The sequence below is a fragment of the Bubalus kerabau genome, chromosome 15 (genome assembly GCF_029407905.1).
Source record: "Bubalus kerabau isolate K-KA32 ecotype Philippines breed swamp buffalo chromosome 15, PCC_UOA_SB_1v2, whole genome shotgun sequence".
Lineage (NCBI taxonomy): Eukaryota > Metazoa > Chordata > Mammalia > Artiodactyla > Bovidae > Bubalus > Bubalus kerabau.
The window spans coordinates 5,450,003-5,463,181 of record NC_073638.1 but is presented as its reverse complement, the minus strand read 5'-3'; positions in this window follow the sequence as shown (position 1 = coordinate 5,463,181).

Sequence of the window (13,179 nt, the reverse complement as noted above, 5' to 3'; positions counted from 1 at the left end):
TTCTAACTGAAAGGTTGAACCAGGAAGACTGAACCAGGAAGAAATAGAAAATATTAACAGACACAAGTACTTAAATTGAAACTGATTAAAAATCTTCCAACAGTCTTTCTCCAAGTCTGCTTGTGTGTCTATTCACTCATAACCTTTTTCCTCCTAATAAACAGTTTACTTATTTCACCAAAACAAAACAAAATGAAAAATTTTCCAACAAACAACAGTCCAGGACCAGATGACTTCACAGGAGAATTCTATGAAACATTTAAAGAAGAGCTAACACCTATCCTTTTCAGACTCTCCCAAAAATTGCACAGGGAGGAACCCTCACAAACTCATTCTGCAAGGCCAGCAGTATCACTGACAAACATAGGTGCAAAAATCTCAACCAAATACTTGAAAAAACCAAACAATATATTAAAAGGATCATACACAATGATCAAGTGAAATTTACCACAGGGATGCAAGGATTATTCTATATACCCAAATCAATCTATGTGATACACCATATTAACAAATTAAAGATTAAAAACCATATGATCATCTCAATAGATGCTGAAAAACCTAATCAACAAAATTCAGCATGCATTTATGATAAAAACTCTCCAGGAAGTGAACATAGAAGGAACATACCTCAACATAATAAAGGCCATATATGAGAAACCCACAGCAAATATTCTTAATGGTGAAAAACTGAAAGCATTTCCTCTAAAATCAGGAACTAGATAAGGATATCCACTCTCACCACTATTATTCAGCATGGCTTTGGCAGTCCTAGCCATGGCAATCAGAGAAGAAAAAGAAATAAAAGGAATCCAAATGGGAGAAGAAGTAAAACTGTTGCTGTTTGCATATGCCATGCATGCCACACATAGAAAATCCTAAAGACAGTACTAAAATATACTAGAGCTCATCAATGAATTTAGCAAAGTTGCAAGATACTAATACACAGAATTTTTTTTTTGCATTCCTATACACCAGCAATGAAAGATCAGAAAGAAAAACCAAGAAAAAAAAAAAAACATTTATCATCACATCAAAAAGAATAAAATACCCAGGAATAAAACTACCTAAGGAGGCAAAAAGACCATGCTCAGAGAACTAAAAGGTACTGATGAAAGGCATCAAAGGTGACACAAGCAGATGGAGAGATAAACCATGTTCTTGGATTAGAAGAATCAATATTGTGAAAATGACTATACTACCCAAAGCAATCTACAGATTCAGTGCAATCCCTATCAAATTACCAATGCCATTTTTCACAGAACTAGAACAGAAAATTTTCATAATTTGTATGGAAACACAAAAGGTCACAAATAGCCAAAGCAATCTTAAGAAAAATGGAACTGGAAGAATCAGACTCCCTGACTTCAGACTATACCACAAAACTATAGTCATAAAAACAGCATGGTACTGGGTGGTGGTCCAGTGGTAAGGACTCCATGCTTCCACTGCAGGTGGCATGAATTGATCCCATGCCACCTGTGGGGAACTAAGGTCCCACATGGTGCATAGCTAAAAAAACAAAAGAACAGAATGGTGCTAGCACAAACACAGAAATATAGATCAACTGAATAGGATAGAAAGTTCAGAGACAAACCCAAGCACCCACAGTCACCTAATCTATGATGAAGAAGGCAAGAATATATAATGGAGAAAACATAGTCTCTTCATAAGTAGTACCGGAAAAACTGAACTTCTACACTTACATGAATGAAATTAGAGTTCTCCCTAACGCTATACATAGAAATAAACTCAAAATGGATTAAAGACCTAAATGTGAGAATGAATATTATAAAACTCATAGGGGAAATCATAGGCAGAATACTCATTGACATAAATCACAGCAAGATATCTTTCTTGATGTACCTCCTAGAGTAATGAAAATTAAAAAAAAAAAAAAGCAAATGGGACCTAATTAAACTTAAAACTTCTTACACATTAAAGAAAACCAAAACAAAACGAAAAGACAAACCTCAGAATGGGAGAAAATATTTGCAAATGAAGCAAGCAACATGGAATTAATCTCCAAATTTGAAAGCAGCTTATGCAGCTAAATATAAAAACAAACAACCCAACCAAAATATGAGTGGAAGATTTAAATACCTGACATTTCTCCAAAGACATACAGATGGCCAACAAACATGAAAAGGTGCTCTAATTATTAGAAAAATACAAATAAAAGCTACAATGAGGTATCACTTCACACCAGTCAGAATGGCCATTATTAAAAAATCTACAAACAATAAATGCTGGAGAGGGTGTGGAAAAAAGGAAACCCACTTACAGTATTGGTGGAAATATAAATTGGTGCAGTCACTATGGAAAACAGTATGGATGTTCCTTAAAAAAAAACAAACTAAAAATAGAGCTGCAATCCCACTCCTGGCCATATATCCAGAGAAAACCATAGTTCAAAAAAATAGATGCACCCCAATGTTAATGCAGCACTATTTACAATAGCCAGAACATGGAAGCAACCTAAATGTTCATCAACAGAGGAATGGATAAAGAAGATGTGGTACATATGGAACACTACTCAGCCATAAAAAAGAATGAAATAACGACTTTGCAGCAACATGGATGAACTTACTGAGTCATACTGAGAGATTGTCATACTGAGTGAAGTAAGTCAGACATAGACAAATATCATAGGATATTACTTATGTGTGGAATCTAAAAAAAGGGATGCAAATGAACTTATCTACAAAACAGAAATAGAATTATAGATGTAGAAAACAAACTTATGGTTACCAGGGGATAAGGAGGAGAGAGATAAATTGGGAGTTTGGGGTTAACATATACACACTGCCAAATATAAAATAGATAACTAATAATGACCTACAGTGTAGCACAGGGAACTCTACTCAGTACTTTGTAATGAACTATATGGAAAAAGAATCTAAAAAAGAGTGAATATGTGTTTATGTATAAATGATTTCCTTTGCTGTACACCTGAAACTATCATGACATTGTAAATCAACTATATTCCAATAAGAAAAAAAATGAAAAAGAAAATGGTAGAAATTGGATGATAAAATAGGACTTCCTATTTTGGAGCTTTAGTAAAGCCCACAAGAAGTTCTGGTGTCTTCAAGAGGCCCTGCAGTGCAGAACTATGTAGCATGTGCTGTATCCCCTTACATCCTAAAACTGTGCTGTGAGCTGTACTGGCCTCACTCAGTCATGTCTGACTCTTTGTGAGCCTATGGATGGTAGCCTGCTAGGCTCCTCGGCCCCTGGGATTCTCCAGGCAAGAATATTGGAGTGGGTTGCCATTTCCTTCTCCAGGGGAATGTTGACAATCCAGGGATCAAACTTGAGTTTCCTATGTCTCCTGCCTTGCAGGCGAGTAATTCACCCACTGAACCATCAAGAATGCCATTAAAAGCAGTGTGCCTGAGCAGATCAATTACAGCCTGACAGAGGCACTCATCCACTCCAGGGCTCAGACTGCAAGAGTAGCCACTATCTGGAAAATTCCTTCTGATGACGACAGAGGGAAAGGAAAACATAGTGAACCCGTGGCTTTGGATGAATGGCAGAGAAAACCACCAGTGAGTGCAGGCAGCTTGTGCTTAGGTATGTTCTTATGTGCATTTTCACAGTCTTAAGCATAGATGGATGTCGTGTTTTTGTTACACTGTATACTTCCCAAACTTGTATTTTGGAAAGTTGACATATATTGGAAATGGTTTCTTAAAATGAGAACCACCATTAAGCTGATGTATTTGCCTTTTTAAACATTGTAGCCTTGGATAACACATTTACTTGAGTTGTTATTCAGTTTTGCCATCTGTATAATAAAACAATACTATATGCTTTATCTACACATCACAGCATTGTATTGTTGAAAAGTAAGAGACTTTCCTGGTGATCCAGTAGCTAAGTTTCCATGCTTTCACTGCAAGGGGTGCAGGTTTCATCCGTGGTAGGGAAGCAGCCTATTAAAAAAAAATTTAAAAAATATCAACCTTGTATCAGAACTACTAAGGGGTACATAATTATGTATCAGCTAAAGTCCTTAGGGCACACCCAACAATAAATCAAGTTTTACTAATCTAGAAACCATATTTTTAATAAATAAATAAAGGTAGTACACAGACTCCAAGGAAGGGATTTCAAACAAGAAAGCTCGTGAAAGTAGTGAGTTGATCTGTTTTCCTCCTCCACCCAAATTCTGGTAGTGGCTCTTCCCTATCCTATTTTGAATATCAACCTGTGTATAGTTACCAGACGGAGAAGGCAATGGCACCCCACTCCAGTACTCTTGCCTGGAGAATCCCAGGGATGGGGGAGCCTGGTGGGCTGCCGTCTATGGGGTCACACAGAGTCGGACACGACTGAAGTGACTTAGCAGCTTAGCAGCATAGTTACCAAAATTTTAACCATGTTGTCAGCCATCAAAAATAGGGTTGTCTACACAGGGCAGTTTGAACAGGACTTAGCAAATTCTTCAGCTTTGATTAGGTGTCACTTCTTTAGAAATCCATAGGCCACAAATGGGCAGTTACTGACAGCCTTCACAATTCAGTACAGAGCAGATGAGTCGACATGACTGTGTAGCAAAGTCGGGGGCAGCGATTCCTAGAAAGGCGTACATGATCTGAAATAGTCTCAGACATTTCCTTGGCCCCCACACTGCTCTGCTCACTGGCGCTGACAGTGTTGGGTCCCTTAATGCTGAGTCAGTTCCTCTCTGGTTTTCCTCACAGATCCACTCCCTCATTTCTAGCCTCTCAGAGACCTCCTCCAAGATTGAGCCCTATTCATCTCTTGAATCCCTCTCAAGCCATTCATTACAGCATAAACTTTATACTCTGCTTCTTACAGACCTGGACTTTTGATTTGAAAGGGCCCTCTTGTCTCTCAGAGGTTAAAGCATCTGCCTCCAATGCAGGAGACCAGGGTTTGATCCCTGGGTTGGGAAGATCACCTGAAGAAGGAAATAGCAATCCACTCCAGTATTCTTGCCTGGAAAATCCCATGGTCGGAGGAGCCTGGTAGGCTACAGTTCCCGGGGTCACAGAGAGTCGGACACGACTGAGTGACTTCACTTTCACTTTCTTGTCCCTAAGGATAATATATGGCTCATAAAAATTAAAAGTGCTGACTTCCGGTTGCGTTTTATTTAACTTTTTACCATCATGAAGTTTCAAGAGCATATTTTCAAAGGGAAAAAAATTAAACTGTTTTTCATTTATTATTTTACTGACTTTACAGTCTTTGACACAGTCTTTACAGTCTCAAGATCAGATCAGATCAGATCAGTTGCTCAGTCGTGTCTGACTCTTTGCGACCCCATGAATCACAGCACGCCAGGCCACCCTGTCCATCACCAACTCCTGGAGTTCACTGAGACTCACCTCCATCGAGTCAGTGATGCCATCCAGCCATCTCATCCTCTGTCATCCCCTTCTGCTCTTGCCCCCAATCCCTCCCAGCACCAGAGTCTTTTCCAATGAGTCAACTCTTCGCATCAGGTGGCCAAAGTACTGGAGTTTCAGCTTTAGCATCATTCCTTCCAAAGAAATCCCAGGGCTGATCTCCTTCAGAATGGACTGGTTGGATCTCCTTGCAGTCCAAGGGACTCTCAAGAGTCTTCTCCAACACCACAGTTCAAAAGCATCAATTCTTCGGTGCTCAGCTTTCTTCACAGTCCAACTCTCACATCCATACATGACCACAGGAAAAACTATAGCCTTGACTAGACGAACCTTTGTTGGCCAAGTAATGTCTCTGCTTTTGAATATGCTATCTAGGTTGGTCATAAGTTTCCTTCCAAGGAGTAAGTGTCTTTTAATTTCATGGCTGCAGTCGCCATCTGCAATGATTTTGGAGCCCAGAAAAATAAAGTCTGACACTGCTTCCACTGTTTCCCCATCTATTTCCCATGAAGTGATGGGACTGGATGCCATGATCTTCAGCTTCTGAATGTTGAGTTTTAAGCCAACTTTTTTCACTCTCCTCTTTCACTTTCATCAAGAGGCGTTTTAGTTCCTCTTCACTTTCTGCCATAAGGGTGGTATCATCTGCATATCTGAGGCTATTGATATTTCTCCCAGCAATCTTGATTCCAGCTTGTACTTCTTCCAGTCCAGCGTTTCTCATGATGTACTCTGCATAGAAGTTAAATAAGCAGGGTGACAATATACAGCCTTGATGAACTCCTTTTCCTATTTGGAACCAGTCTGTTGTTCCATGTCCAGTTCTAACTGTTGCTTCCTGACCTGCATGTAGTTTCTCAAAAGGCAGGTCAGGTGGTCTGGTATTCCCATCTCTTTCAGAATTTCCCATAGTTTATTGTGATCCACACAGTCAAAGGCTTTGGGATAGTCAATAAACCAGAAATAGATGTTTTTCTGGAACTCTCTTGCTTTTTCCATGATCCAGCGGATGTTGGTAATTTGATCTCTGGTTCCTCTGCCTTTTCTAAAACCAGCTTGAACATCTGGAAGTTCATCACGTGTTGCTGAAGCCTGGCTTGGAGAATTTTGAGCATTACTTTACTAGCGTGTGAGATGAGTGCAATTTTGCGGTAGTTTGAGCATTCGTTGGCATTGCCTTTCTTTGGGATTGGAATGAAAACTGATCTTTTCCAGTCCTGTGGCCACTGCTGAGTCTTCCAAATTTGCTGGCATATTGAGTGCAGCACTTTCACAGCATCATCTTTCAGGATTTGAAATAGCTCAACTGGGATTCCATCATGTCCACTAGCTTTGTTGATAGTGATGCTTTCTAAGGCCCACTTGACTTCACATTCCAGGATGTCTGGCTCTAGGTCAGTGATCGCACCATTGTGATTATCTGGGTCGTGAAGATCTTTTTTGTACAGTTATTCTGTGTATTTTTTTTAATTTATTTTATTTTATTTTAAACTTTACATAATTGTATTAGTTTTGCCAAATATCAAAATGAATCCACCACAGGTATACATGTGTTTCCCACCCTGAGCCCTCCTCCCTCCTCCCTCCCCATACCATCCCTCTGGGTCGTCCCAGTGCACTAGCCCCAAGCATCCAGTATCGTGCATCGAACCTGGACTGGCAACTCATTTCATACATGATATTTTACATGTTTCAATGCCATTCTCCCAAATCTTCCCACCCTCTCCCTCTCTCACAGAGTCCATAAGACTGTTCTATACATCAGTGTCTCTTTTGCTGTCTCGTACACAGGGTTATTGTTACCATCTTTCTAAATTCCATATATATGCGTTAGTATACTGTATTGGTGTTTTTCTTTCTGGCTTACTTCACTCTGTGTAATAACTCCAGTTTCATCCACCTCATTAGAACTGATTCAAATGTATTCTTTTTAATGGCTGAGTAATACTCCATTGTGTATATGTACCAAAGCTTTCTTATCCATTCATCTGCTGATGGACATCTAGGTTGTTTCCATGTCCTGGCTATTATAAACAGTGCTGCAACGAACATTGGGGTACACGTGTCTCTTTCCCTTCTGGTTTCCTCAGTGTGTATGCCCAGCAGTGGGATTTCTGGGTCATAAGGCAGTTCTATTTCCAGTTTTTTAAGGAATCTCCACACTGTTCTCCATAGTGGCTGTACTAGTTTGCATTTCCACCAACAGTGTAAGAGGGTTCCCTTTTCTTCACACCCTCTCCAGCATTTATTACTTGTAGACTTTTGGATTGCAGCCATTCTGACTGGCGTGAAATGGTACCTCATAGTGGTTTTGATTTGCATTTCTCTGATAATGAGTGATGTTGAGCATCTTTTCATGTGTTTGTTAGCCATCTGTATGTCTTCTTTGGAGAAATGTCTATTTAGTTCTTTGGCCCATTTTTTGATTGGGTCATTTATTTTTCTGGAGTTGAGCTGTAGGAGTTGCTTGTATATTTTAGAGATTAGTTGTTTGTCAGTTGCTTCATTTGCTATTATTTTCTCCCATTCTGAAGGCTGTCTTTTCACCTTGCTAATAGTTTCCTTTGATGTGCAGAAGCTTTTAAGGTTAATTAGGTCCCATTTGTTTATTTTTGCTTTTATTTCCAATATTCTGGGAGGTGGGTCATAGAGGATCCTGCTGTGATATATGTCGGAGAGTGTTTTGCCTATGTTCTCCTCTAGGAGTTTTATAGTTTCTGGTCTTACATTGAGATCTTTAATCCATTTTGAGTTTATTTTTGTGTATGGTGTTAGAAAGTGTTCTAGTTTCATTCTTTTACAAGTGGATGACCAGTTTTCCCAGCACCACTTGTTAAAGAGATTGTCTTTAATCCATTGTATATTCTTGCCTCCTTTGTCAAAGATAAGGTGTCCATATGTGCGTGGATTTATCTCTGGGCTTTCTATTTTGTTCCATTGATCTATATTTCTGTCTTTGTGCCAGTACCATACTGTCTTGATAACTGTGGCTTTGTAGTAGAGCATGAAGTCAGGTAGGTTGATTCCTCCAGTTCCATTCTTCTTTCTCAAGATTGCTTTGGCTATTCGAAGTTTTTTGTATTTCCATACAAATTGTGAAATTATTTGTTCTAGCTCTGTGAAGAATACTGTTGGTAGCTTGATAGGGATTGCATTGAATCTATAAATTGCTTTGGGTAGTATACTCATTTTCACTATATTGATTCTTCCAATCCATGAACATGGTATATTTCTCCACCTATCAGTGTCCTCTTTGATTTCTTTCACCAGTGTTTTATAGTTTTCTATATATACGTCTTTAGTTTCTTTAGGTAGATATATTCCTAAGTATTTTATTCTTTCCGTTGCAATGGTGAATGGAATTGTTTCCTTAATTTCTCTTTCTGTTTTCTCATTATTAGTGTATAGGAATGCAAGGGATTTCTGGGTGTTGATTTTATATCCTGCAACTTTACTGTAGTCATTGATTAGTTCTAGTAATTTTCTGGTGGAGTCTTTAGGGTTTTCTATGTAGAGGATCATGTCATCTGCAAATAGTGAGAGTTTTACTTCTTCTTTTCCAATTTGGATTCCTTTTATTTCTTTTTCTGCTCTGATTGCTGTGGCCAAAACTTCCAAAACTATGTTGAATAGTAATGGTGAAAGTGGGCACCCTTGTCTTGTTCCTGACTCTTAGAGGAAATGCTTTCAATTTTTCACCATTGAGGATAATGTTTGCTGTGGGTTTGTCATATATAGCTTTTATTATGTTGAGGTATGTTCCTTCTATTCCTGCTTTCTGGAGAGTTTTTATCATAAATGGATGTTGAATTTTGTCAAAGGCTTTCTCTGCATCTATTGAGATAATCATATGGTTTTTATTTTTCAATTTGTTAATGTGGTGTATTACATTGATTGATTTGCAGATATTGAAGAATCCTTGCATCCCTGGGATAAAGCCCACTTGGTCATGGTGTATGATCTTTTTAATGTGTTGTTGGATTCTGATTGCTAGAATTTTGTTAAGGATTTTTGCATCTATGTTCATCAGTGATATTGGCCTGTAGTTTTCTTTTTTTGTGGGATCTTTGTCAGGTTTTGGTATTAGGGTGATGGTGGCCTCATAGAATGAGTTTGGAAGTTTACCTTCCTCTGCAATTTTCTGGAAGAGTTTGAGCAGGATAGGTGTTAGCTCTTCTCTAAATTTTTGGTAGAATTCAGCTGTGAAGCCGTCTGGGCCTGGGCTTTTGTTTGCTGGAAGATTTTTGATTACAGTTTCAATTTCCGTGCTTGTGATGGGTCTGTTAAGATTTTCTATTTCTTCCTGGTCGAGTTTTGGAAAGTTGTGCTTTTCTAAGAATTTGTCCATTTCTTCCACGTTGTCCATTTTATTGGCATATAATTGTTGATAGTAGTCTCTTATGATCCTTTGTATTTCTGTGTTGTCTGTTGTGATGTCTCCATTTTCATTTCTAATTTTATTGATTTGATTTTTCTCCCTTTGTTTCTTGCCACCTCTTCTTAATATCTTCTGCTTCTGTTAGGTCCATACCATTTCTGTCCTTTATCGAGCCCATATTTGTGTGAAGTGTTCCCTTGGTATCTCTAATTTTCTTGAAGAGATCTCTAGTCTTTCCCATTCTATTGTTTTCCTCTATTTCTTTGTGCTCACCGCTGAGGGAGGCTTTCTTATCTCTCCTTGCTATTCTTTGGAACTCTGCATTCAGATGCTTATATCTTTCCTTTTCTCTTTTGCTTTTCACTTCTCTTCACAGCTATTTGTAAGCCCTCCTCAGACAGCCATTTTGCTTTTTTGCATTTCTTTTTCTTGGGGATGGTCTTGATTTCTGTCTCCTGTACAATGTCATGAAGCTCCGTCCATCGTTCATCAGGCACTCTATCAGATCTAATGAAGCTTAATGAGGCTCAACACAGAAGGAGTGCAGTGAGAGGCAAAATGATAGGTAAGAAGTAGATTTATTTAGAGAGATACACATTCCATAGACAGAATACAGTCCATCTCAAAAGGCTTGAGAGTGGCCCTGAAATATGGGGTGGTTAGTTTTGATGCATTGGTTAATTTCATAGGCTAATAAGTGGAAAGATTATTCCAACTATTTTGGAGAAAGGGTGAGGATTTCCAGGATTTTGGCCACTTCCCATTTTCTGGCCTTTTATGGCTGGCCTTGGAAATACATCATGGCTGGTGTGTCATTTAGTGTGCTGTGTCATTAGTATTGCATGGTCACTTGTATTACAATGAGTGTGTAATGAAGCTTGAGGTCAGCTGGACCTCAAGTCTTCCACCATCTTGGACCTAGTTGGTTCTAACCAATTTTTGTGATATCCTCAATGGCCATGCCATTCTTTTAAAGATTGTGCCCTGCCACCTTCCCTCTCATTTCGGTGAATATATTTCACAGTGGTGTAAAATTCCAAATCTTACATTATTAGATATCTTTAGTGATTAACAGTGTCAAGGTAATGCTTGAAAAAATGGGAATTGCTACTATTACCCAAAAAGTGGATTCACCTCTTAGTGAGTGTGAGCCATTAGATAAAACCAAGCCAAAGATCAGGAGGAAAAAAAGTTATATTACTTGCAGCAAGTAAGGAGAATACTGGGGATCTTTCCCCTAACAGCAAAATTCAAGGAAGTTTTAGGCTAAGCGTACATGCATATTCATGAGGAGGCTTTAGTGGAGGAAAATTCAGCTTTGAATTGGGGCAGAGGTTGACAGACAAGCTTTAATTGACTGAAGACTGGAAGGTCAACATCATCATTCCATCCTCCATCTCAGTACTGGCCTTAGCTTCTGCAGAACTCAAAGCTATATTATTATTTATATCCCTTGAGGAACCAGGACCCTGCTCAAGCCTGCATTATTGTGTCTTGACTATTGTGTCTTACTTTCTGCCTTCCTTCCCTTAAGATCATTAATTATATGACATGTTCACAGGAAAGCATTATGGCCAGGCCTAGATCACAAAATGACTTAGAGCAAAATGGGTTCTTCTGTCAAGAAAGCCAGGCTTGGTTGTCTTTCTCCAGGGACCCCCTACCCTATCTGCCTTGTGGTTCAGACAGTAAAGAATCTGCCTGCAATGTGGGAGACCTGGGTTCAATCCCTGTGTCAGGAAGATCCCCTGGAGAAGGAAATGGCCACCCACTCCAGGATTCTTGACCAGGAAATCCTATGGACAGACTGGTGGGCTACAATCTATGGGTCCCAAAGAATTGGACACAACTGAGTGACTAACATTTTCACTTTCTTTTCTTTAAATTTATCCTAAGCCACCTTGTTGAGTAAATTGATGCTGCCAATGTTTTGATGTTCTCTTCTTAAAGCAGAAAGCTGTGATGTTAGAGGGTTATTCTATCATAGAATTTATTTTTTAAAAAGATATTAGGCTGTGAAGCAGAAAGCTCTGATTTAATTGCATATTATTTAACAATCATTTTATGTAAATAAAAATGGAAATAGCAATGGAAAATAAAAAACTCAAAATAATAGTTTATGTGAACATTTTTAATTAATAGTTACCATGGTATAAAACTTTCCTTTCCCTTTAGCACTTTACATCAGTGGTTATGCATAATTTAAAAATAACATGAAAGGGCATTCAGCTGCAAATCTGAGTAAGACTGTTTCCTTTTAAGCTAGATCCTGCACACAGTAAGCATCAAAGCATCTAAAAGAAAAATCAGTATCATGTCAAGGAACTGTAAACCGAAACTGTCCGCCTTAGCCAGATATGATGATAACTGCTTGCCTGAGCTTTCTCACAACAGGAGGTTCAGATAAAGAATGTGGTACCAACATTGGAAACTAACCAGGAGAATTTGGGAGGGGCTGAAAGGAAGGAGGAGGTATCAGTCTAGAATTGTTCAGTTGCTAAGTCAGGTATGTCTTATGAAAATAGCTTGAAAGAATTCAGGAAGTGCACAAAGGAGTAGGTAGGAGATGCCAGCCCCATCAGCCTCCCAGAAGCCCTCACACTGGAATCCATCTTGGTTGAGAGATGTGCATATCACTAGGAAAGACCCCGAGCCAGACCAAATTTGGCAGCAAGCAAGGTGATTGGCCAAAGACAGCCTGGAAAGCTAACCCCATTACCGTGAAACCTGAGACTGCAAGCCGCATGGCAGAGTTCTCTCCTGGGTTCCCTTACCTTATTTGCTCTCTGCCAAGGTGCCCCTTCCCGACAGTCTTTTGCTTTGTCAGTACGTGTGAATTCACAATTCATTTCTAAGTATTAGACAAGAACTTAGCCTTGTGCTCTCGGAGAAAGTGATGGCACCCCACTCCAGTACTCTTGCCTGGAAAATCCCATGGATGGAAAAGCCTGGTAGGCTGCAGTCCATGGGGTCACTAAGAGTCAGACACGACTGAGTGACTTCACTTTCACGTTTCACTTTCATGCATTGGAGAAGGAAAAGGCAACCCACTCCAGTGTTCTTGCCTGGAGAATCCCAGGGACGGGAGAGCCTGGTGGGCTGCTGTCTATGGGGTCGCACAGAGTAGGACACGACTGAAGCGACTTAGCAGCAGGCAGGCAGCATACCTCATTACACTGAAAGGCAAAATTAAAAGCTCTATATTTATTAGACAAGTAATTATCACATAATTTGGTATATATGCAACAGGCTTCATTAAGACAGCATTCTGTAAAACAGCTTTACAAGCTCACATACCTACAGGGTAAAGTAGGCTATGTAAATTAAACTGGTCTGGGTATGAGACTATGGGGTGGGTGAGTACATACCCTATCTGCAGTTTGGATGAGTTAGCCTAGCACAGAGCAACAAAGAAGTCAA